Here is a 27,208-nt window from a genome sequence, read left to right as displayed (position 1 = left end):
CTACTGAGTGCCAGAAGGATGGAGTCGACGCTAAAATTTCGACGTTATCGTACGCCATAGAGGGTCAATAAAGTACTCGGCCACCGCAGATTTATCGATATCACCATGTGAATCGACTGCGCAGCCGTAGATCTATTTCCATGCATATGCCACACGTCTTTGCCGCCGATTAACGTCTCTGGCCCCTTGTGTATGTGTGGCCGCATGTGCAGTGGTGCAGTCCACGGCTTTTAAAAGGACGGAGCAAGTGCAGCAGCATCGGTCAAGCTCGGCTCACTCTGAAGGTGGCTGGACGGTATTCAGCCGAAATATTAGAAGAAGAAGTCAAATTTATGCGGCTGCACGCCCGAATTTTTATGGATATGAAGAAGTTGTGTGCGCGGTGGGTGCCGCGATTTCTCACAATCGACCAAAAGCGCATCCGGCACAACATTTTGACGCAATGTCTGGCGATATTTAATCGGAGTCCGCAAGACTGTTTGCGCTGATTTGTGACTGTTGATGAAACTTGGATCCATCATTACACACCAGAGTCAAAACAGCAAAGAAAACAATGTACAAAGGCTGGTAAAAGAGCACTGAAGAAGGCAAATACTATTTTAGTCAGTTGGTAACGTTATGATCACAATTTTTTTGAGCTTTCCAAGGAATAGTCTTCACAGATTACTTGGAAAAAGGCAGAACCATAACTGGGCCCTATAATGCTTCGTTGTTCGATCGTTTGAAACTTCCGTTGGCTGAAAAAGTAAGAAAAATCTGATAACTCCCACCTTTTATTTATTTAAAAATGGCTCTGAGCACTATGGGACTTAACAGCTGTGGTCATCAGTCTCCTACAACTTAGAACTAGTTAAACCTAACTAACCTAAGGACATCACACACATCCATGCCCGAGGCAGGATTCGAACCTGCGACCGTAGCAGTCGCACGGTTCCGGACTGCGCGCCTAGAACCGCGAGACCACCGCGGCCGGCTTTATTTATTTATTTGTTATTTATTCATCCATGGATCATGTCACAATAATACAGGATTTGTCGTCGTAGTACAGGGTGTTTCTGAAAGAGCGTGTAAAAATTCAACAGGACATAGAGGACATCGAGGTAGGGAAACTGGGGACGGAGAAGCCAGCTTAAGGAGGTAACAGGCATAAAATCACGTTACTGTATACTTTTTTTTACATTACTTATAGTTAACTGCAAATACCATCATTGACACAATGAACCAACCATTTGTACTGTATCTTACAAAATCTTCTGAAACTGACGGCCATAAACGTCAATGCAATCATGACATCGGCGAACAAGATTCTCGCGCCCCCTGACAAATATCTGTGATGCATATCGTATCACAGGCGGCTATATTTCTCCGTATCCACTGGAGTCTCGTACAAAACTGACTTCAGATATCCTCCAAGGAAGTAATCAAGAAATTCAGGTCAGCTGACCTCGTAGGCCATGGAATAGGAGCTCCCCTTCCAATCCAGCGACCAGAAAATACAGCATTGAGATGGTTGCGGACATCCTCATTGAAGTGAGGCGGTATCCACATCCTCACGTACTCCAACAATTCAGGTGGCCATACAGACGGCCAGATAGAAGATATGGCCTTATGAGATTGTCGCCTACGTTGCCGGCCCAGATATGCACAGCAAAACGTACTTGGAGGTGTGACCCTACTACAGAGTGGCGATTTTCTTCATCCCACACATGGCTATTCCTGCTGTTCGAAATACCATAACGATAAAAAGAGGCGTCGTCAGTAAACAGCACGATGTGGAGGAAATCTGGTCGATCAATCCATTGTTGGAGCAATCACTGGCACAGTGCAACTCTTGGTGCAAAATCAGTCAAGCATTGCATGGACTCGTTGTGGGTGATATGGGTGTAAGTGTTGTTCATGGAGTACTCGCCACAGGCTAGTACGTGCAGCGCTCACTTCACGTGCAATCTGACGAGAACGGGGTCCGCTGCAATACATTCCAGCACCTCCTCTTCTGAATCACGTATGCAAATAGTCCTCAGTTGCCAGGTTCCTCGTTTCTTCTTTGCAATGAACCAGTTCCCGCATCCATTGATCGGGAGAAGTGAACAGTCGTCGTGACGGATGATGCCTGTTAGGGAATCGTTTCGTGCATAGCCTTTCAGCAGCGAAAGCATTGCAACGTCAGTGAGTCCTGCGAAACTGTACCGGTACTGCTCCACCTTATTGTACTGCACTTCTCTAAAAAGCAATGAGTAATGAATGGGTCTATCGTTGATCCATAGCACGTTCTTTCTGTCAAGGGATAATGTAAATACGATACAACAGAGCCACTTTATGTACGCGTAAAGTAAACAAAACCTGCATTGTGACTTCCTACTAGTCAGGCTCGCCCTCCTTTGTTTCCTTGCGGGAAATAAAGAATATAAATGTAAGTAAACACCACAGTGAGTATAAACTTGTACGCATGTTAGTTGTAAATAAGCTGGAAAACAGTAATGGTAGACCAAACGGTAGACAAGTTTACGTCCATAACTCCTCAAGCTGGCTTCTCCAGCCTGAAATTGTTCAGTGGAGCATTCTCTATGCCCTGTTACATTTTTGCGCGCTCTTAGGGGAACACCCTGTATAATGAAAATAGATAGGTCAAATATGCATACACGCGGAATAGATAAGTTTATTTTTACGAGGATATGACAGGTGGTCCGTGTTGGCCTTGCTGTAGGAACCATTCAAGCATTCGCCGGAAATCATTTAGGAAAACCACGGGAAACCTAGAACAGGAAGGCCGGACAGAGCGAACTCACCCTCTTGAATATGAGGCCAGTATTTTCACAGCTGCATCAGCTCTTTCTGTTAGTACACTGATTGTGAACTTTCGCTTTAGAAATATCACAAGCTTACTTATTAGAGGCGTATGGTCATGAATATCATCCGCGTCTCACAAGGACAGAAAGTAGTTTCACACAGAATGCAAATTATTACGTATTGACAACTTTTTTATACAACGTCCTTCCAAGACGTTCGTAGACTGATTTCGCGTATAAACGACGTGGGCGAAGAAACTACGTTGGAACTTGAACTAACAACTGTAAACAACAGATGTGCATTCGACCCATCTGTTGTGAACAGGCAGTGTTAAGCAGTAGACGAGCAGCCGCAGTGTGTCAACGTTATTTGTGACAGTTTGCAGTAGAGCCTCGAATACAACGTCTTTACATCAAGTGTTGTATACATTCTCCAGAATGTTTTGAAAAAGGCATAAGTGTGTGCATAGTTTGTCCCGCAACCCTGACCCCAAGTAAAAAGAACGGCGATTGGACGCTTAAAGCGAGTTGATTGAAGTAAAAAACGCGGACAAAGACGAGACTGAACGTTGTCAGTATATACCTACCAAAAACGATGAAGTGCAAAACGGGTCCTTGCTGGTTCTCCAAGACCGAAGAAAGTGCGAATGTAATGCGCGAGTTGAACAACAACTATAGGATGGGCTTTTCTGACGGTTCCATATGGTTGTATTAACTTCCTGTGCATTGCAATCAAGTGTACGTATGTGTGTGGAGAATGGAACACTATGTAGAGGCCGGCCGGTGTGGCCAAGCGGTTCTAGGCGCGTCAGTCTGGAACCGCGAGACCGCTACGGTCGCAGATTCGAATCCTGCCTCGGGCATGGATGTGTGTGATGTCTTTAGATTAGTTAGGTTTAAGACTTTTATCCATTGTGGATGTGGAACACTGCGACTGTGGTGTGAAAAGGTTTTCAGAAATTACTGCAACCAGTCGCCTTTTATGTAGATGTATTTTATTTAACCATGACCGGTTTCGAGCTGCCTAGCAACTCATCATCAGATGGTATATACATTTAGTGCTTTTTTGTACCCATTGTGTGGGTGGTTGAGTATCTGTGGCTAGACAGAAACGAGAACAAATAATCGCTACATGTGGTACAGTAACACGAAATATTTACAGCATAATTTATGTTTAACGTATAAGAACAAATAATCACTACATGTGGTACAGTTACACGAAATATTTACAGTTTAATTTACGTTTTGAGGTGTTACTTACAGATAAATCTTTCTGCAGGTATATATATATCTCTTTTAGGACGTATTTTTGAAACCATTGTGTCTTGTTTTTCACAATTTCACAAGTTAAAACTTTCACTAGATGTATATTACTTTTATGAGGCACTGTTGGAAACATATATCTTGTTTTTCGTAAACATCGCTGAACACACTTAGCCACAGATACGAATACAGGATTTACACATTATAAACAAGCCAAAGATTGCAATATAACTACAGTATCAAAGATTTCAAGTTGACCAGAGGCATTATTAGTCATCACACACACTGACAAGAGATTTGTCTTTATTACATAGAAAATAAATGTAAATTAGCTTAAACTAGTAAAATGTTTATTTATAAATTAACTGTGCAATTTTAACAGGTATATAAAAAACTAGATTTTTTACATTATATTTCAGTTACATTTAAGATAATTGGTATTGAGAGTATTATGACAGCTAATTTCTTGCTCCTTCCATTGGCTGATCTTGGCATATGATGTCTGGGATGAGAGGTTGATGGTTAACTTGAAATAATAAGTGATGCTGATACTTGAAAGGGTGTGGAAAAGGAGTTGGCGGTGGAGGGTGGGGTGGGGGGGGTGGGGGGGGGTTGGGGGGGGGGTGTATAGGAAAAAGGAGAGGGGGGGGGTTGAGAGGGTGATGTGGAGAGAGAAGAGGGGGGGGGGCATTTTGTTTCTGAATGACTGTTTAGTTTTTTAAGTTCAAAGAATCCTTAAAATTCTGAAAGAAGGAGTTATTCGCCAATTCTGTCTGCTCATTTAAAATGGTATGTGGGGAATTATGTTTGTGGGTAAAAATCTCTAATTGTTCGAGAAGATCCATCTTGAATCCCTTGTCTACAGTGTGTAGGATTTGAAGGTTAGTTTTAATGTCTGTTATGGAATGTTTATTATCTGCTAGATGGGTAGCAAAAGTGGATCTATTTAAGTTGTTTAGGCGAAGTGCATCAGTGTGCTCTTTGTATCGGATCTCAAAATTTCTACCTGTTTGCCCTATGTAGTAGCAGGAGCAGCTGTCACATCTTAATTTATATATACCAGATTTTTGGTAGGGTGTGCTGGCTCTTTTGGTGTTGTGGACTATTTTGTTCTGTATTTTGTTGTTAGTGTGAAAACTTATTTTGACATTATGTGGTTTGAATAGCTTAGCAAGTTTGTATGAGATATTGCCGAGAAACGGCATACAAACGAATTTGGTTTCTTCTGCTACTGAGGTCTGGCTTACTGGTTTTGCTTTGTTAGATATAATGTTTTTATCTAATTTTTCAATTATGCTTGGGTCATAAGCATTGTTTGATGCTATTGTTTTTAATATATTGATTTCATTAATTTTTGCAGTAGGATCAGCTTGAATCTTGTTGATACGGTTAAGTGCTGATTTGAAAAAAAGCTAGTTTATGCTGATTTGGGTGGCATGATGTATTGTTTATTATGACATCTGAAGTGGTGGGTTTCCTATATATCTGAAATTTATGTTTGTTGTTGTGATGTGTTATGTTTAGGTCAAGAAAATAGATACCTTTTTGGGTTTGGTGTTCTACTGTGAACTGTATTTTGGGGTGAACATTATTAAGTTTACCAGCTAAGGCCTCAATTTCAGTGGCTGTCCCATCATATAATATCAGGGTGTCATCAACATATCGTTTATAATAAATGATTTTGTCTGTTTCTATTGGGTTTGCTTTAAAGAATTTAATTTCGAGATCATTAATGTAGATGTCAGCAAGAAGGCCAGCTAGACTACTGCCCATTGCTAGACCATCATGTTGAATATATATTTTGTTGTTGAAGGTGAAGTAATTGTGGAACAGCACTAATTCAAGTAAATCCATCAGCTCACAGATTTCCATGTCACTTAACTTTTTATGTTGTAATAAGTTATTTTTTATTATTCGAAGTGTGTCTATTATAGGTATGTTTGTGTACAGGTTGATAATATCAAGGGATGCAAAGTTAGCTGCATTGGGAATGGAAATTTCTCTGATACTGTCAATCAAATCATAGGTGTTTTTTATGGAATAATTGGTTGGGAATGTATAATATTTCTTGAGTATTTCATGCAGTTTTTTAGTCACTTTGTACGCTGGGCTATTTATGGAATTCACAATCGGGCGTATCGGGTGTCCATCTTTATGAATTTTAGGTTGTGATCTAAGCTTTGGTGCTGTAGGGTTCATTATAACACATTGTTTGGCTTCAATGGATGTCAGCAGAAAGTTACAATTTTTTAACATGTCTTTTATTTTAGCTTGGTATTTGGGAGTGGGGTCAGATTTCAACTCAGTTATGTTATTATTCTTGAAAAATTCTAGGGTTTTCTTAATGTAATCAGACTCGTACATTATCACGGCTGTGCTGCCTTTGTCAGATTTAACAACAAGGGCACTACTGTTTGTTAGCTTTTTGTTAATTTGTTTCAGTGTTGCAGATTCATCATGTTTATTACTGTGGAGCCTTTGTGCATCTATGGTTTTCTTTATTATTTTGTTTGCATCATGGGCTAGAGCATTTTGATCATTCTGATCTAGTTTTGATGCTATACATGCTATTTTGGTGTTAGTTATTAGGTCTTTAACACTGTTGTAATCAAGTTTTGTGGCAATATTATGTTTAAGTCCCTTATTTAACAAATTTAATTCTGTGCTATTGAAATTAATGCTTGTTGTGTTAACTAATCTCTCAAAGAATTTATGTTGCACGGGAGGGCATTCATTTGGTGGAATGGGGGATTTTTTGGCAATCAGGAGTGAGAGCTTTTCTTTTTGTTTATGTGCAATTTTCAACATCTCTTTATTCACATTTAGTTGGGTTAGATCTAAGAAATTCGTGATTTGGCTTAGAGTGAGATAGTTGCTTAACTCATTGCTGCACTTAGAGTTAAGCAACTATCTCACTCTAAGCCAAATCACGAATTTCTTAGATCTAACCCAACTAAATGTGAATAAAGAGATGTTGAAAATTGCACATAAACAAAAAGAAAAGCTCTCACTCCTGATTGCCAAAAAATCCCCCATTCCACCAAATGAATGCCCTCCCGTCAACATAAATTCTTTGAGAGATTAGTTAACACAACAAGCATTAATTTCAATAGCACAGAATTAAATTTGTTAAATAAGGGACTTAAACATAATATTGCCACAAAACTTGATTACAACAGTGTTAAAGACCTAATAACTAACACCAAAATAGCATGTATAGCATCAAAACTAGATCAGAATGATCAAAATGCTCTAGCCCATGATGCAAACAAAATAATAAAGAAAACCATAGATGCACAAAGGCTCCACAGTAATAAACATGATGAATCTGCAACACTGAAACAAATTAACAAAAAGCTAACAAACAGTAGTGCCCTTGTTGTTAAATCTGACAAAGGCAGCACAGCCGTGATAATGTACGAGTCTGATTACATTAAGAAAACCCTAGAATTTTTCAAGAATAATAACATAACTGAGTTGAAATCTGACCCCACTCCCAAATACCAAGCTAAAATAAAAGACATGTTAAAAAATTGTAACTTTCTGCTGACATCCATTGAAGCCAAACAATGTGTTATAATGAACCCTACAGCACCAAAGCTTAGATCACAACCTAAAATTCATAAAGATGGACACCCGATACGCCCGATTGTGAATTCCATAAATAGCCCAGGGTACAAAGTGACTAAAAAACTGCATGAAATACTCAAGAAATATTATACATTCCCAACCAATTATTCCATAAAAAACACCTATGATTTGATTGACAGTATCAGAGAAATTTCCATTCCCAATGCAGCTAACTTTGCATCCCTTGATATTATCAACCTGTACACAAACATACCTATAATAGACACACTTCGAATAATAAAAAATAACTTATTACAACATAAAAAGTTAAGTGACATGGAAATCTGTGAGCTGATGGATTTACTTGAATTAGTGCTGTTCCACAATTACTTCACCTTCAACAACAAAATATATATTCAACATGATGGTCTAGCAATGGGCAGTAGTCTAGCTGGCCTTCTTGCTGACATCTACATTAATGATCTCGAAATTAAATTCTTTAAAGCAAACCCAATAGAAACAGACAAAATCATTTATTATAAACGATATGTTGATGACACCCTGATATTATATGATGGGACAGCCACTGAAATTGAGGCCTTAGCTGGTAAACTTAATAATGTTCACCCCAAAATACAGTTCACAGTAGAACACCAAACCCAAAAAGGTATCTATTTTCTTGACCTAAACATAACACATCACAACAACAAACATAAATTTCAGATATATAGGAAACCCACCACTTCAGATGTCATAATAAACAATACATCATGCCACCCAAATCAGCATAAACTAGCTTTTTTTCAAATCAGCACTTAACCGTATCAACAAGATTCAAGCTGATCCTACTGCAAAAATTAATGAAATCAATATATTAAAAACAATAGCATCAAACAATGCTTATGACCCAAGCATAATTGAAAAATTAGATAAAAACATTATATCTAACAAAGCAAAACCAGTAAGCCAGACCTCAGTAGCAGAAGAAACCAAATTCGTTTGTATGCCGTTTCTCGGCAATATCTCATACAAACTTGCTAAGCTATTCAAACCACATAATGTCAAAATAAGTTTTCACACTAACAACAAAATACAGAACAAAATAGTCCACAACACCAAAAGAGCCAGCACACCCTACCAAAAATCTGGTATATATAAATTAAGATGTGACAGCTGCTCCTGCTACTACATAGGGCAAACAGGTAGAAATTTTGAGATCCGATACAAAGAGCACACTGATGCACTTCGCCTAAACAACTTAAATAGATCCACTTTTGCTACCCATCTAGCAGATAATAAACATTCCATAACAGACATTAAAACTAACCTTCAAATCCTACACACTGTAGACAAGGGATTCAAGATGGATCTTCTCGAACAATTAGAGATTTTTACCCACAAACATAATTCCCCACATACCATTTTAAATGAGCAGACAGAATTGGCGAATAACTCCTTCTTTCAGAATTTTAAGGATTCTTTGAACTTAAAAAACTAAACAGTCATTCAGAAACAAAATGCCCCCCCCCTCTTCTCTCTCCACATCACCCTCTCAACCCCCCCCTCTCCTTTTTCCTATACACCCCCCCCCCCAACCCCCCCCCACCCCCCCCACCCCACCCTCCACCGCCAACTCCTTTTCCACACCCTTTCAAGTATCAGCATCACTTATTATTTCAAGTTAACCATCAACCTCTCATCCCAGACATCATATGCCAAGATCAGCCAATGGAAGGAGCAAGAAATTAGCTGTCATAATACTCTCAATACCAATTATCTTAAATGTAACTGAAATATAATGTAAAAAATCTAGTTTTTTATATACCTGTTAAAATTGCACAGTTAATTTATAAATAAACATTTTACTAGTTTAAGCTAATTTACATTTATTTTCTATGTAATAAAGACAAATCTCTTGTCAGTGTGTGTGATGACTAATAATGCCTCTGGTCAACTTGAAATCTTTGATACTGTAGTTATATTGCAATCTTTGGCTTGTTTATAATGTGTAAATCCTGTATTCGTATCTGTGGCTAAGTGTGTTCAGCGATGTTTACGAAAAACAAGATATATGTTTCCAACAGTGCCTCATAAAAGTAATATACATCTAGTGAAAGTTTTAACTTGTGAAATTGTGAAAAACAAGACACAATGGTTTCAAAAATACGTCCTAAAAGAGATATATATATACCTGCAGAAAGATTTATCTGTAAGTAACACCTCAAAACGTAAATTAAACTGTAAATATTTCGTGTAACTGTACCACATGTAGTGATTATTTGTTCTTATACGTTAAACATAAATTATGCTGTAAATATTTCGTGTTACTGTACCACATGTAGCGATTATTTGTTCTCGTTTCTGTCTAGCCACAGATACTCAACCACCCACACAATGGGTACAAAAAAGCACTAAATGTATATACCATCTGATGATGAGTTGCTAGGCAGCTCGAAACCGGTCATGGTTAAATAAAATACATCTACATAAAAGGCGACTGGTTGCAGTAATTTCTGAAAACCTTAGTTAGGTTTAAGTAGTTATAAGTTCTAGGGGACTGATGACCTCAGATGTTAAGTCCCATAGTGCTCAGAGCCATTGAACTATGTAGAACAGCGGAAGCATTAGACCGCCATCTGAACTTTTCTCCGTTATTCTTGTAGCATCTCGGCAGTAAGTTCACGGAAACACACTAAGAGAGAAAAAGCTCTCCAATTGCAAAAACTGGTCTCGATTCTGAGACGTAAATATGTCAGTGCAACCATCCCAACCGTCACCATAGTTGTACTTTTCAGGTAATAATTATGGGTTTGTGGAAGTACATTTAAGAGCGAAGTTGGCAATCGGAATAAAATAATAATAGGATCCTTTTACCGACTTGCCAATTCAGATGATACTGTCGCTGAAAGGTTCGAAGAAAACTTGAGTTTGATTTCAAACACGTACCCGATCCATGCGATAGTAGTTGGTGGTGACTTTAATTTACCCTCGATATGTTGGCGAAAATACATGTTTAATTCCGGAGGTAAGCGTAAAATATCATCCGAAATTGTGCTAAACGCATTCTCTGAAAATAATTTTGAGTTCATGAGCCCACGCGAATAGTAAACGGTTATGGAAACACACTTGACCTCTTAGCAACAAATAATCCTGCATTAATAACGAGCATCAAAACCAATACAGGGATTAGTGAACACAGGGTTGTCGTAACGAGATTGAATATTGTAACCCCCAAATCCTCGAAAAATAAGCGAAAAATATACCTATTCAAAAAAAGTAGATAAAAATTCATTTGATGCCTTCCTGAGAGAAAATCTCCAATTCTTCAAAATTAATAATAAAAATGTAGACCAGATGGGGCTTGAATTCAAAGAAATAGCATCGGCAGCAATTGAAAGATTTATATCAAATAAATTAACAAACGACGGAGCTGATCCTCTTTGGTACACGAAAAGGGTTAGCACAATGTTGCAGAAACAACGAAACAAACATGCCAAATTTAAACAGACGCAAAATCCCCAAGATTGGCGATCTTTTACAGAAGCTCGAAATTTAGCGCGGACTTCAATGTGATATGCGTATAATAGTTCACACAACGAAACTTTGTCACGAAACCTGGCAGAATATCCAAAGAGATTCTGGTCGTATGTGAAGTACGTTAGCGGCAAGAAACAATCAATGCCTTCTCTGCTCGATAGCAAAGGAGATACTATTGAAGACATTGCTGCCATAGCAGAGTTACTAAACACAGCCTTCCGAAACGCCATCACAGAAGAAGGTGTAGTTAATATTCCAGAATTCGAATCGAGAACAGTTGCCAACATGAATAACGTAGAAGTAATGAGACAACTTAAATCACTTGATAAAAGCAAGTCTTCTGGTCCAGACTGTATACCAATTAGGTTCCTTTCGGAGTATGCTGAAGCCTTAGCTCCATACTTAACAATCATATACAACCGTTTGCTTGACGAAAGATCCGCACCCAAAGACTGGAAAATTGCACAGGTCACACCAATATTCAAGAAAGGTAGTAGGAGTAATCCACTAAATTACAGGCCTATAACGTTGACCTCGATATGCAGCAGGATTTTAGAACATATTTTGTGTTCAAACATTATGAATTACCTCGAAGGAAACGGTCTATTGACACATAGTCAACATGGGTTTAGAAAACATCGTTCCTGTGAAACACAACTAGCTCTCTATTCACATGAAGTGTTGAGTGCTATTGAAGAGGGATTTTAGATTGATTCCGTATTTGTGGATTTCCAGAAGGCTTTTGACACTGTACCACACAAGCGGCTTGCAGTGAAATTACGTGCTTATGGAATATCGTCTGAGTTATGTGACTGGATTTGTGATTTCCTGTCAGAGAGGTCACAGTTCGTAATAATTGACGGAAAGTCATCGAGTAAAACGGAAGTGATTTCTGGCGTTCCCCAAAGTACTATTTTAGGCCCTTTGTTGTTCCTTATCTATATAAACGTTTTGGGGGACAATCCGAGCAGCCACCTTCGGTTGTTTGTAGATGACGCTGTCGTTTATCGTCTAATAAAGTCATCAGAAGATCAAAACAAATTGCAGAACGCTTTATAAAATATATCTGAATGGTGCGAAAATTGGCATTTGACCCTAAATAACGAAAAGTGTGAAGTCATCCACATGAGTGCTAAAAGGAATTCGTTAAACTTCGGTTACACGATGAGTCAGTATAATCTAAATGCCTTAAATTCAGCTAAATACCTAGGTATTACAATTACGAACAACTTAAATTGGAAGGAACACACAGAAAATCTTGTGGGGAAGGCTAACCAAAGACTGCGTTTTATTGGCAGGACACTTAAAAAACGTAACAGATCTACTAAGGAGACTGCCTGCACTACGCTTGTCCGTCCTCTTTTAGTATGCTGCTGTGCGGTGTGAGATCCTTACCAGATAGGACTGGCGGACTACATCGGAAAAGTTCAAAGAAGGGCAGCACGTTTTGTATTATCGCGAGATATGGAAGAGAGGGTCACAGAAATGAGACAGGATTTGGGCTGGACATCATTAGAAGAAAGGTGTTTTTCGTTACGACGGAACCTTCTCACGAAATTCCAATCACCAACTTTCTCCTCCGAATGCGAAAATATTTTGTTGACACCGACCTACCTACGGAGAAACGATCACCACGATAAAATAAGGGAAATCAGAGCTCGTACGGAAAGATATAGGTGTTCGCTCTTTCCGCACGTTATACGAGATTGGAATAATAGAGAATTGTGAAGGTGGTTCGACGAACCCTCTGCCAGACACTTAAATGTGATTTGCAGAGTATCCTTGTATGTGTAGATGTAGAAGTTTCTGTGAGTGTTATGTGAAATATCGTATCCCAAGAGTATTGGTAGTGCATGAGAATAACACTAACTAACAACCGATTTGCATCTGGTGTGTGGTATTCCGATGTTTTTTGTGGAATATAAATGTATTCTTAGAAGTGTGGTACCACGTAAGTTTTCTGAGATATTTCAATTTACGTACTATTTACTTCACATGTCAGTCGATTTTGTTACTTTATTATTTTATATATTAGAAATATATAAAAATGCCATTATTTTTGCGTTGGGTGAGCAGCGTAACCTTCAGAATTGACGATTTTTTTGGTATGTCTGAAAATAGCTTAAAACGGGGTTATTGCATAATGGCTATAAAGTTGCTTAGAAGCTTTGACTCGATAAGAGAACGCGTAAGAACATGGACGTGTTACTGTAGGCCATCAAAAATGAAGATCGTTAGTGTATGATCTGCTTTGCTATAAAAGTTGTCACACTACTTATCCGTTTACAACCTGATTTCAAAAAGCAGATTGTTTTCCGCGTTTTTGGAACAGCGGAGGCATAAAAAAGCACCACAATGCCAAGGAAAGGTCTACGAGACAAACGTATATGGCTGAAAAGTAAATGTTAAGAACAGGATTGCGAAACTGAAATTGCATTGTCCAGGGAGAGTATCGATGTATCTTCATCGAAGTTTTAAATAATTAACAGCAATGAAAACATCATTTTTTAAGTAACACTAGTTATCAGAATCGAAGTATTTTGACCACATGCTTCGACTTAAATATTTTAAGTGCTTGAAAAAGCTTTTCTAAAAAACTGTCAAAATTAAGATATTAAGTGTTAGGTTTTGCAAGATTATTTCACGGAAGCTTTTTTAATTTTTTTTGTTTTGAGTCATCAGTCTTCTGAGTGGCTGATGCGGCCTTCCACGAATTCCTCTCCTGTGGAATCCTTTTCATCTCGAAGAAGCGCTTGCAACCTACGTCCTCAATTATTTGCTAGACGTATTCCAATATCTGTCTTCCTCTACAGCTTTTCCCTGTACATCTCCGTCTAGTACCATGGTAGTTATTTCCTTGATGTCGTAACAGATGTCCCTTCTTCCTGTCAGTGTTTTCCATGTATTCATTTCCTCGAAAATTCTGCGAAAAATCTCCTCTTTACTTGCCGTATCAGTCCATCTAATTTTCAACATTCTTCAGTAGCGCCACATGTCAAATGCTTCGATTCACTTCTGTTCCGGTTTTCCTATAGTCCATGTTTTACTATCTTACAATGCTGTACTCCACGCGTACATTCTCAGAAATTGCTTGCTCAAATTAAGGCCTGTGTTTGAAACTGCCAGACTTCTCTTGCCCAGGAGTGCCCTTTTTACCAGTACTAGTCTGCTTTTTATGTCCTCCATGCTCCATATATTATGAGTTACTTTGCTACCTAGGTAGCAAAATTCCTTAATGTCGTCTACATCGCGATCACCTATGTCTTCGATTTACTCGCAATCCATGTTCTATACTCATTAGATTGTTTATTCGATTCAACAGCACCTGTAATACTTCTTCTCTTTCGCTGAGGACAGCAATCTCATCAGCGAATCTTATAATTGATGTCCTTTCATCCTGTATTTCAATCGCATTTTTGAACATTTCTCTTTTTATTTCCTTCATTTCTTCTTCGATGTGTACACTGAGCAGTAGAGGCGAAAGACTACACACCGTCTTACATTCTTTTTATCCGAGTGCGTAGTTCTTGGTCTTCCAGTCTTATTGTTCCCTATTGGTTCTTTTACGTATTGTATATTACTCGTCTGTCCCTATAGCTCACCCCTATTTTTCTCAGAATTTCGAACATCTTGCACCATTTTACATCATCGAAAGCTTTTTCCGGGTTTATAAATCGTATGAACATATCTCGATTTTTCTTCAGTTTTGCTTCTGTTATCAACTGCAACGTCAGATGCTTCATCGTTCCTACGGCAAACAGATCGTCATATATGAGATCTTCAATTTTCTTTCCCATTCTTCTGTATATTATTCTTGTCAGCAACTTTGATGCGCGAGCTGTTAACTTGATAGCAGGTAATTCTCGCACTTGTCGGCTGTTGCTATTTTCATCTTCGGAATTGTGTGAATGATGTTTTGCCGAAAGTCCAATGGTATATCGATAGTCTCATACATCCTACACATCAACGTGAAGAGTCAGTTTGTTGCCACTTCCCCCAATTATCTTAGAAATTCCGATGAAATGTTGTCGATCCCTTCTCTTTTATTTGATCTTAAGTCTTCCAAAGCTCTTCAAAATTCTGTTTCTAATATTTGATCCCATATTTCATCCCTGTGGCCTCCTGTTTGTTCTGTTTGTTCTGTGACGTCATCAGACAAGTCCTCTCCCTCACAGTGGCATTCAATGTACTCTTTCCACCTATCCCTTCTCTACTATGCATTTAACAGTGGATTTCCCATTGCACTTTTAATGCTATCCCTCTTGCTTTTAATTTCACCAAAAGCTTTTTTTACTTTTCAATAAGCTGAGTCTGTCCTCACGAAAGTCATTCCTTTCTCGATTTCATCAAATTTTCCATGCAGCCATTTCGCCTTAGCTTGCGTGCACTTCTTATTTATTTCATTCCTAAGTGACTTGTAATTCTGTTCTCCTGAATTTCCTTCTTTTGTTGATCAGCTGAAGTATTTCTTCTGTTATCCCTGATTCACTAGCAGTTAACTGCCTCGTACCTATGTTTTTCTTTCCAGCTTCTGTGACTGCACTTGTAAGCGATGTCCATTCATCTTCCGCTGAACATTATTGCAGGATCCATAGTCTCGAAGAACTTCAAGCGTATCTCTTCATTCTTTAGTACCTGCCTATCCCACGTCTATGTGCGTTAAGTCTTCCTGACGTGATCCTTGAATTTCAGCCTTCTCTTCACCATTACTAACAATCCATTGTCCGATTTCGGGAGCTCTGCCTGACCATTATGTATATTCTAATTGGAATCTGAAACTTCCTGGCAGATTAAAACTGTGTGCCGGACCGAGACTCGAACTCGGGGCCTTTGCCTTTCGCGGGCAAGTGCTCTACCGACTGAGCTAGCCAAGCACGACTCACGCCCCGCCCTCACAGCTTTAATTCCGCCAGTACCTCGTCTCCTACCTTCTTGCCCGCGAAAGACAAAGGTCCCGAGTTCGAGTCTCGGTCCGGCACACAGTTTTAATATGCAAGGAAGTTTCATATTAGCGCACACTCCGCTGCAGAGTGAAAATTTATTGTAACTGGAATCTTCTCGTGTTTCCTGACCTTTTACAAGTATATTTCTTTCTCTTGTTCTTGAACAGAGTATTCGCTTTTAGTAGCTGAAATTTAGTGCAGAACTCAATTAGTCTTTATCGTTTCTCATTTCTAGTACCAAGCCCATCCGCTTCTACTCCTTCCCCTATAACCGCACTCCAATCTCCTGTGACTATTAGATTTTCATATCCCTTTATATACCGAATACCCTTTCTGTATTCTCATATACTTTCTCTACCTCTTCATCTTCTGCTTGCAACATCAGCATGTATACCTGAACTATTGTTGTCGGTGTTGGTTTGATATCGATTCTGATGAGAACAATCTTATCAGCGATCTATTCACTGTAACACACTCTCTGTCCTACCTTCCTATTCATAGCGAACAACACTCCCGTTATAAGATTTTCTGCTGCTGTTGATTTTATCCCGACCAGAAATCCTTGTCGTCTTCTTTCCATTTCACTTCACTGACACCTCCCCCCCCCCCCCCCCCCAATAAAATCTAGACTGCGCCTTAGCATCTCGCTTTTCCGGTTTTCTAGCTTCCGTACTACGTTCAGACTTCAGACATTCCACCTCCAGGCACGCAGTACGTTACCCTTTCGTTATTTATTCAATTTTTTCTGATGGTCTCCTCTCCCTCGGCAGTCCCGTCTCTGAGACCCGAATGAGGGACTGTGGATTCTTCCGCCTTTTAGGTGCGGTTCCCCACCCCAAGGGCAAGGGTGCCCTGAATCTCTGTCCGCTCCTCCGCCCTCATTGACAAGGCCGTTGGCAGAATGAGGCTGATTTCTTATACCACAAGTCTTCGGACGACATTGACGATGATTTTTATTCAAAGTTTAAGCTGTGGCAAGGTTCGTAGCCGAGACCTAGGACATTTTGGTTGCTAAACAGTGACGCTAGACCTAGGTCACAAGTAACATTCTGGAAGTTATCCTCCTCAAAACCTGTTATGTCACTTCGAATTGGAAAGAGATGGTTGTGACATCCAATACACGAAAGTTAGTAAAGCTGGGGATAATTTCTAAAAGAGAAACCAGATACGAAAATTTGAACCACATGAAGAAAGCAGATAAATTAAATACAAGTAAAAAGGTGGATGCGGAAATTGACGGAGAATTTGAAGCAATTATATTGTGGCGGTAAGTGTCTGTTATGTCACGTCAGAAAAAACTTTTATTGGGTAGACTTTTAGGTTATATGAGGGGTATTCGGAAAGTAAGTTCTGATCGGCCTCGAAATAGAAACCATTGTGAAAATAAAAAATGTTTTATTTGAAACATTAGCTACAACGTCCAGCTACTTATCTACATAGTCGCCACTCCGACTTAGTCATTTGTCATAGCGCTGTACCAGCTTTGTAATACCCACTTCATAGAAGGCAGCTGCCTGTGCTTTCCGCCAATTCTCTACGCTGATCAACAGCTAGTTGCCTGTGCCAAAATGTTGTCTTCATAGTCAGCGGTTCATGTGAGAAAAGATGAAACTCAGAGAGAGCCCTTTACGAGATGAACTGCGGGTGATCAAACACTTCCCATCGGAAATGCTGCAGGAGCATCTTCATTCCCCCCTGCAAAATATCTTGTAGAAGGAAACGTATGACAGTTACGTTATGTGGGATGCATAGCTTCAGGCGAAATTTCTCACCAGGACCTCGTACTTGGCTGGAGATACTATTTTCTAGGCATTTTACGTGCTCACCGTGCCCTCAGAACTGAAAAGAGCGAAGTGCCGTGATCGACGGGCATAATAAAGACACTGCTCAACGCGTCTGCGCAAAAACGTCATCGGATTTTCACGGTGGTTTCCATTTCGCTACCGATCGGTACTTACTTTGCGAATAGCTCTCGTACTTTACGAAGGGGTTTCTACATCTGAGTGATTACTCTGATATTCACAATAAAGTGGCCTAGCAGAGGGTTCAATGAACCACCTTCAAGCTGTCTCTCTACCGTTCCACTCTCGAAGGGCACTCAGGAAAAACGAGCACTTAAATTTTTCTGTGCGAACCCTGATTTCTCTTATTTTATCGTGATGATCATTTGTCTCTATGTAGGAGGGATCCAACAGAATGTTTTCGCAATCGGAGGAGAAAACTGGTGATTGAAATTTCATGAGAAGAACCCGTCGCGACGAAAAACGCCCTTTGTTTTAATGACTGCCACTGCAATTCACGTATCATGTCTGTGGCACGGGTTCGAGTTCCGGTCGGGGCACACATTTTCATCTGTCCCCGTTGACGTATGTCAACGCCTGTAAGCAGCTAAGGATGTTCATTTCATTGTAATTTCATTCTAACGAGCTGCTTGGTCATCGATGGTATATATATATATATATATATATATATATATATATATATATATATATATATATATATATATAAGGCTCACCGGTCACTTGACCATCTTCTTCTTCCGTGCGAATGCACAAAAAGTGCCCGAACTCTTACGGGAATTGGCAAAGCGCCGCGAGTAGTGAGTATAATGGGCGGGGCACTACGAATGTAGTGCGGGACAATACGTTGAGAATGTGGGTTTCGCGGGAGGCGTGCCAGAGATAAATCCCTGCAGTCGCGCTGTTCTCTGTGTCCTCGGGGGCTCAGATGGATAGAGCGTCTGCCATGTAAGCAGGAGATTCCGGGTTCGAGTCCCGGTCGGGGCACACATTTTCATCTGTCTCCGTTGACGTATGTCAACGCCTGTAAGCAGCTGAGGATGTTCATTTCATTGTAACTATTTCGTCTATTTCGCGATAGTACAAAACGAGCCGCCCTTCTTTGAACTTTTCCGACGTCATCCGTCAGTCCTACCTGATGCGGATCCCACACCGCACAGCAATACTCCAGAATCGTGGTGTAAGCAATCTCTTTAGTAGACCTGTTGCACCTTCTAAGTGTACTGCCAATGAATCGCAGTCTTTGGTATGCTCTACCCGAAGCAATATACTCGGAATAGATCCAAAGGTCGCAGTCGATTCTGGATTTATAAGAAGAGCGGCGTGCTTAGAAGAATTATGTCATAGTGTTCGAATAATTTTCATGTTTTGTGTAGGATAATTTAGTTTTACTAATGTTAGTCACTCATTGGAAATGTAATCTATACGATTTTATTTTTTCTTTGTATATCAGGAATGTAAAGTTTTTGAGGGAAAGACGTTGTTGCACTTCTGAATCAAGTAATCCAAAATTAGGTGAAAAACGTTTTCAGTTCGCCAGTGTAATTGTCACCTCCATTTCACTGAGCAGCGCCAAAGGCATTGTCCGCGTGGCGCGGTGAGAAGTGCGTTAGGAGCGCTCGCAGGCGGATTAACCGGGCCCGGGCAGCGGCCGCAGCCGTAGCTCCGTGCGCAGGTGGAGGGCCGTCGGCGGCCTCACAGGCACTGCCGCCGTGACGTCACGTGCGCAATCGCGCTCGGTCGCTCGCGACGTAACAGGCTCAGCGCCGGTCCGCTGCACAGCCCGCCCCCCGGCACTCCGCCGCCCCCGGACGCTTCCAGCTGCCGGCCGGAAAATAATGCAGCCAGCCCGCGGGCTCAAGGCGCTGCAATAGCACGCGGCGAAGAGGCGCTCGCACAGACTCCCATACTCCACCGGCACATTGTTTCGTCACCTGCGTAGCTTTTCTTCGTGCACCGTGACAGTCCTCCACATCTCCCCTCCCTGTCAGTACGACCAATCGCTCTTTCGAACTTCGTGGTAGCTTGGCGTGTCTGAAAGTTTGAATTTCCGTCTTTTTGAGGTTACGTGCTTTACTGTCGCTACAGGAGACGCCTTTTTGGAAAATTTCTTTATTTTTCCCTCAAAACTAACAGCCTGACGAAAAATGTGACACACCGACAAGGCGAGGAGAAAACGAAATGATACTTCACAAATGAGAGGTTATCGTAGTGGTGACAAAGTTATGTAAAGGATGAGCCAGACAGTATGAGATTTTACTTTATTATATGAACTTGCAAACGATAACTTCATTTTTCCATTGCGGCCAAACCACGGCCGGCAGTGTTAGCTGCCTGTAAATTCTTTCGTCCCACGGTCTAGTAACAGGAAGTCAGCACCGAGGAAGGGTACCTTGGACACGCGCCTCTCTCCTTTGCTGACGAGGTAACGCCGCCCCAGACGTCGCTTAACAGGCAACGATCTGGAAAGTTCCATGCCGCCCGCACGGTTTGCTCGGTCCTGACCAATCAGGGCGGAGGAAGCCGCGTGGTACGTCGAATATACCCGGCCGCCCTTCGCCGGGCTCGCTCTCTTGTATTCTTGCTCACCCGCGAGTCGGATGCGCGCCCTTTAGCATTAAACATCTCCCGCTTCTCCCGGTGCTGCGGCACTGTGGACTTAGTTTTGGCAGACAACCACTTTCGGTAGCTTCGCGAACAGTGTTTCGCCAAACTCTAAGCTCTGGCTCACCCTCACCTCCCTAGGCCTATGTAGCCGCTTTCAATATGCTTTAGCCAATAAATGGCCTTTCTCTAAAAATTACCCTATTATTCTATAACGCCCACCGTCTGCTAATACGCTCATCCTGTGCAGTTAAGTCAACTTTGCAATAATAGCTCATTTATGAGTACGAGACAGCAGCTTTTCTGGCGTGGATGCCTCCACTGCTTCAGTTGGGAAGTGTGTCATAAAGCCTGACACAAGCTGGACCACAATTGTTGTATCTGGTGCCTGATATCCTCGGTATTAGCACTAGTACGGAGTTGACGACCGAGCTGGTTGCATACGTGTTCTATCGGGGGCGGATATGGAGATCTCGCTGGCCACGGGAGTAGCACAACATTACGCAGATAGTTCATAGGGATACGTGTCGTGTGTGAACGAGCATTGTCATGTCGGAAAATGACCGTGATATTGTCTACATCTACATCTGCATATATACTCCTCTAGCCACCAAGCGGTGTGTGGCGGAGGGTACAATTCGCGCCAAAGTCATATTCCCCCCCCCCCCCCCCCCCCTCCCTCTGTTCCACTCGCGGATCGCGCTAGGGAAAAACGACTGTCTGAACGCCTCAGTACGAGCTCTAATTTCCCTTATCTTTGAATGGTGATGACTGCGCGATTTGAAAGTTGGTGTGAATAATATATGCTCCACATCCTCGGCGAAGATAGGATTTCGGAATTTAGTGAACAGCCGCTTCCGTTTAGCGCGTCGTCTATCTGCAAGTGTGTCCCACTTCAAACTTTCTATGAGGTTTGTAACGCTCTCGCGATGGCTAAATGTACCAGTCACGAATCTTGCCGCTCTTTTTTAGACATTCTCAATCTCTTGAATCAGACCCAACTGGTAAGGGTCCCATACAGACGAACAATACTCTAAGACTGGACGAACTAAAGTACTGTAAGCAATTTCCTTTGTTGGAGGACTGCATCGCTTCAGGATTCTACCAACGAACCGCAATCTAGAATTCGTCTTGCCCGTTACTTGTGTAATCTGATCATTCCATTTGACATCATTTGGAATAGTCACACCCAGGTACTTGACGGATGTTACTGCTTCCAATGACTGGGTATTTATTTTGTACTCGTACATTAATGGGGATTTTCGCCTTGTTATACGCAGTAGGCTACACTTGATAATATTGAGAGATAACTCCCAATCATTACATTATTTTCTGCAAATCCTCATTGATATGTTGACAATTTTCGTGTGATACTACTTTCCTGTAGACTACAGCATCATCGGCAAACAGTCTAATGCCGTTGTCAATACCATTATCCAGATTGTTTATGTAAATCGTAAATAGCAGCGGACCTATTACGCTGCCCTGGGGCACACCTGAAGTTACGCTTGTTTCTGTTAAAGTCGCCCCATTCAGGAAGACATACTGCTCTTTGTCTGTTAGAAAACTTTTTATCCAAGCGCATATGTCATCGGATATACCGTAAGCGCGCAGTTTTTGGAGCAAGCGACAGTGCGGAACTGAGTCGCACGCCTTTCGAAAGTCGAGAAATATGGCATCAACATGGGAGCCGGTATCTAGAGCCTATTGTATATCATGCACAAAGAGGGCCAGCTGCGTCTCGCATGACCGCTGTTTCCTAAAACCATGCTGGTTTCTGCAGATGAGCTTCTCAGAGTCTAGGAAGGTCATTATGTCTTAACACAGAATACGTTCCATGATTCCACAACAAATCGATGTCAGTGAAATTGGCCGGTAATTATGTGCATCCGATTTCTACCCTTTTTATAGATTGCTATGATCTGGGCCTTCTTCCAGTCCCGTGGAACTTTCCGCTGTTCCAATGATCTCTGATAGATGATGGATAAGAATGGTGCTATATTTGTAGCATAGTCAACATATAATCTTACGGGGATACCATATGGACCACATGCCTTCCTGGCGCCTAAGGATCTTAACTGTTTTACAATCCCAGATACACTAAACCTTATGTCCGCCATCCTTGCGTCTGTTCGATAATTGAAAGGGGGAATGGTGCTGCAGTCCTCTACCGTAAACGAATTTTGAAAGCTAGGTTTAGAATTTTGGCCTTTTGTTTATCATCATCCGTTACATTACCCGTAGTGTCAGCAAAAGAAGGTATTGAATTATTAGTAGATTTTACGTACGACCAAAATTTTTTGGCGTTCTTTTTAGAATCTGCAGATAAAATATTGCTTTCAAATTCGATAAAAGAATCTCTCATTGACCTTTTGACACCTGCTTTCATTTCGCATAATTTCTGTTTGTCAGCGGGGCAGTGACTACGTTTAAAACTACTGTGCAAAATTCTCTGCGTTCTCAGTAACTTCCTAATATGTTTGTTGTGCCAAGGTGGATCCTTTCCCTACCCTATATATTTGCTAGGCACACACTTCTCTAGCACGTGGTGGACAATACGTTTAAATTCCGACCAAAGATGCTCAATATCTTTGCGTCCCGCGGTGAATGCTTGGAGCTGACTATGAAGATATTCATTAATGACAATTTTATTTGCTTTCCCAAACACGAAAACTCTACGCTGTTTCTTTGGTTTTTTTTGCAACTTCCACTGACATAAAAGCCACAACGACATTATGATTGCTAATACCTTCTTCTAGATTAACTTCCTCAGAAAGGTCAGGTCTGTTTGTCGCCAAGGTATCTAATAAGGTCCCATCTCGAGTTGGTTTTCTAACCAGTTGCTCAAGGTTGTATGTTGAGAGCGTTCTTAGAATTACTTCACACGAGTCGTTGCTTCTACCCCCTGTGATAAACGTGTAATTTTCCCAGTCAATGGATGCCAGATTAAAGTCTCCACTTATAACTAATGGATAATTTGGATATTTATTTCCTACTATGAAACGTCCCCTTTGAACAATTTATACAGGACTGTGCTTAACCTGACACACAATATTTTTAGCGCAACGCAATCTGACTTTCAAAATTCCCTACTAAAGAATGGCCATGACTAACATTAAACTATACCTTTCACAAATCACTTACCTCACAAAAATCTTCGCTGCTCAAGCTACTGCAATACAGCGAGCGCCACTACTGCCAGCTAAATAAAAGATTCAAACTATGGAAGGCACTAACTACTGATAGGGATAGTTAGCAAATGAAAGATATTAATAGAGAACAAACAATGTATTTACCTTAATATCATCACAAGCCATAATATATATATCAGTTCATGACAAATTACAAAACTCCGCCATCTCTCTCCCCACATCCACCACTGCTGGCGGCTCACCTCCAACTGCGCAACGCTACGCGCTGTTCACAGCCAGCTGCCTCTGCCCAACACTACAATGGCAGACAACAATGCAAACTACCCACAGACTGCACACAGCACAGCCAGTGATTTTCATACAGAGGTGGCGTTACCAATAAAAAACCTAAACAGCATACTTACACTACGTACTCAAGACGTTCCCTGAAACGTTCTGCGGCGTTTGTTGCGGATGCTGGTGGTCTATAAAAACATCCTAATTCAATGGTCAATCCTTGTCTGATTGACATCTTTATCCAGACGACCCTGTATCGATCTCAAGAGATATAACACATGAAGACGCGGAATGTCCATGACGTCTTGTGTGTCGTATGAATTCCGTCAACAACTATCAGCCGTGACGTGAAGCCATACTCAACAGCTCCTCACACCATGACATCAGGAGTAAAACCGCTGTGCCTCTCGAAAACATCGGCGGAATGGGATCTCCTCCAGTTCGCCACCATATTTGCTAACGATGGTCATTCGGTATAGTGCAGAACCGCGATTCTTCACTGAACACAGCAGTTCATGCTCACCGATCTCGACAACACTTCAAAAGCAGCCGTCTGTGTCGTGTTAACGGCAGTCTGCGCATGGCTGCCAGTCTCCGACCAGTGGTGTGGATTGACGTAGACTGTTGCAGAGAACCCACTGTTTATTCTCGGATGGCAGGCGCAGATGCGAAGGGTATAAGATCTGAATACTGTGTATTGTTACTTTTATTGTATTTATGATTTTATAGACAAGATTAGCACGTATTTTTGGTTTTCGAGCGGTGAATTGAAATGTCCACTGAAACTAAATACACCTTATGTATGTTTTGTCGCGTGGTAATGTGTTACTAAAGAGCTGTGGCAGACTTCTTGTTTCGTGCTCTTGAGTCAGTTGAAAATCGCCTTGTTTATTTGCAGGTTCGTTCGCCAGTTTCCACAGTGTCTCTCCTACTCCACAACGACGCAGTGTAGCTGAAACTTTCAGTAATATTTAGAATGACTAGAAAGAGTAATATTTACGTTCGAGACTCACATAATTGTTTATCAGAGATAAGAATTCGTTTAATTCTTCCTCGAATACAACTTTTCCTCATAATACCGAGTTGTAAAACGTAATTTTCACGATTATAAGTTCCCTCCGTCAAATTGAACAAATTTCAAATGGCTCTAAGCACTATGGGACTTAACACCTGCCGGCCGGGGTGGCCGAGCGGTTCTAGGCGCTACAGTCTGGAACCGCGCGACCGCTACGATCGCAGGTTCAAATCCTGCCTCGGGCATGGATGTTTGTGATGTCCGTATGTTAGTTAGGTTTAAGTAGTTTTAAGTTCCAGGGGACTGATGACTTTAGCAGTTAAGTCCCATAGTGCTCAGAGCCATTTCTGAACTTAACATCCGAGGTCATCAGTACCCTAGACTTAGAACTACTTAAACCTAACCAACCTAAGGACATCACACACATTCATGCCCGAGGCAGGATTCGAACCTGCGGCCGTAGCAGCAGCGCGGTTCCAGACTGAAGTGCCTAGAAGCGCTCGGCTACAACGGCCAACTTACACTGAACAAAAGAGATAATAAAAATCAGAGACAATGCAATGATAATGTTCTCTTTCCTTATGCTAGAAGTAACGTCTTTGGGTGCTATACACAGCACAATATCTGGCACAGTTATTTCCGTGATAAAATGTGTTGTTACAACAGGACGATTCGACCAGCCAGGCAAACGGATCCACAAAGAGCCCCCTTTAAACTCCAGTCAGTCGTTGATAACTGTGTCTCACGCGAATATGCGGTATCTGCGAGTCCTTCATTGTAATCATTCAAAATCTGACGCATTTGACGCCCCTTATATACGCTACCAGACCTAGTAACAGCACTAAACTCGAACGACACTCATGCACTCTGTTAGCTGTTCTACCTGTTACACGGATTGCAACACTTTTCATTTACATGCCCTCCAATGATGTGTATGTGTACGAATTCCGGTGATATCAGATCATGTCTCCTAGCCGGCCGCGGTGGTCTAGCGGTTCTAGGCGCTCAGTCCGGAACCGCGCGACTGCTACGGTCGCAGGTTCGAATCCTGCCTAGGGCATGGATGTGTGTGTTGTCTTTAGGTTAGTTAGGTTTAAGTAGTTCTAAGTTCTAGGGGACTGATGACCTCAGCAGTTAAGTCCCATAGTGCTCAGAGCCATTTGAACTATGTCTCCTACATGCATCAAATTTTTTATCACTCCGTATATCTTGACAGATGTTTAGGAGTCTTTCCTTTTTTATTAATTTTTCATCTCATTTGTAAGGTGTATTACATTACTACCACCCCTGCAATTGTTCGGATTTTTATTTTTCTAGCCTTGAAAAGAGAGTTGACTTTCACTACGCCACATTTGTTGCATGTTTCATTTAAGGGGCAGTCAAATGAAAACAAACACCCGCCACAACGGGGCCATGCAATGGTTCCATTCCGAAGTCATCACCAAACGCATTAAGACAATGATTCCACTGGGAGAAGAGACTGTCAATCCCTGTTTCATAGAACGCGGTCGGCCGCTGACGAATTCATAACCGCACCCGCTCTTCCACTTCCTCGTCTGACAGGAACGGAAGCCCACGAATGTCTTTTTGCTGGTCGCCAAGGATGAGAAAATCACAGGGGAAAGAGGTGGGCTATGCGAAGGATGCTATAGTGTTTCCCAACTAAATCGCTGAAGCGTAGCCTTCGTCTGATTGGTAATGTGGGGTCGGGCGTTATCGTGCAACAGTATGATTCCATCCGACAGCATTCCTGAGCGCTGCAGTTTCTGCAAAGTGCCTTCAAAGCGCTGGGTATTGAATTGATTGTGGTTTCATCCTCGAGGAACACGACGAGGAAGGAATCGTCCTGTTGCACGATAACACCCTTCCTCCTGCCCCCAACCTCCCCCAGTCCCCAACTGGACGAAAATTACGCTTCGGCGATTTGGTCGGGAACACTGCAACATCTTCCGTACTGCACGTACCTCTGTAAGTGGGCTGTTTAGGATTTTATGTTGGTAACGCCACGTGGTGCTCTGTATGAAAATCGCTGACTGCGCTGTGTGCAGTCTGTGGCTGGTTGGGCTCATTGTTGGAATATTCGCTTGTGTAGTGTAGGGCAGTTGGATGTGAACAGCTCGTAGCGATGGGCAGTTGGAGGTGAGCCGCCAGCAGTGGTGGATGTGGGGAGAGAGATGCCAGACTTTTGAGCGGACAGTCTGGACGTGTGTCCGTCAGAAAAAGGAAATTTGTAAGACTGGATGTCATGAACTGATATACACTG

At 41.5% G+C, this 27,208-nt stretch overlaps 1 protein-coding gene across 1 annotated transcript in view; it reads left to right on the top strand.

Annotated features, from left to right (window-relative positions):
- LOC126412962 (ankyrin repeat and SAM domain-containing protein 1A-like) overlaps positions 1-27,208 on the top strand; it is a 209,926-nt gene that overhangs the window by 150,357 nt on the left and 32,361 nt on the right. The window lies entirely within an intron of this gene.

Source organism: Schistocerca serialis, chromosome 7, assembly GCF_023864345.2.
Source record: "Schistocerca serialis cubense isolate TAMUIC-IGC-003099 chromosome 7, iqSchSeri2.2, whole genome shotgun sequence".
In the NCBI taxonomy this organism is placed as follows: domain Eukaryota; kingdom Metazoa; phylum Arthropoda; class Insecta; order Orthoptera; family Acrididae; genus Schistocerca; species Schistocerca serialis.
This window is presented reverse-complemented; position numbering and strand designations above follow the sequence as displayed.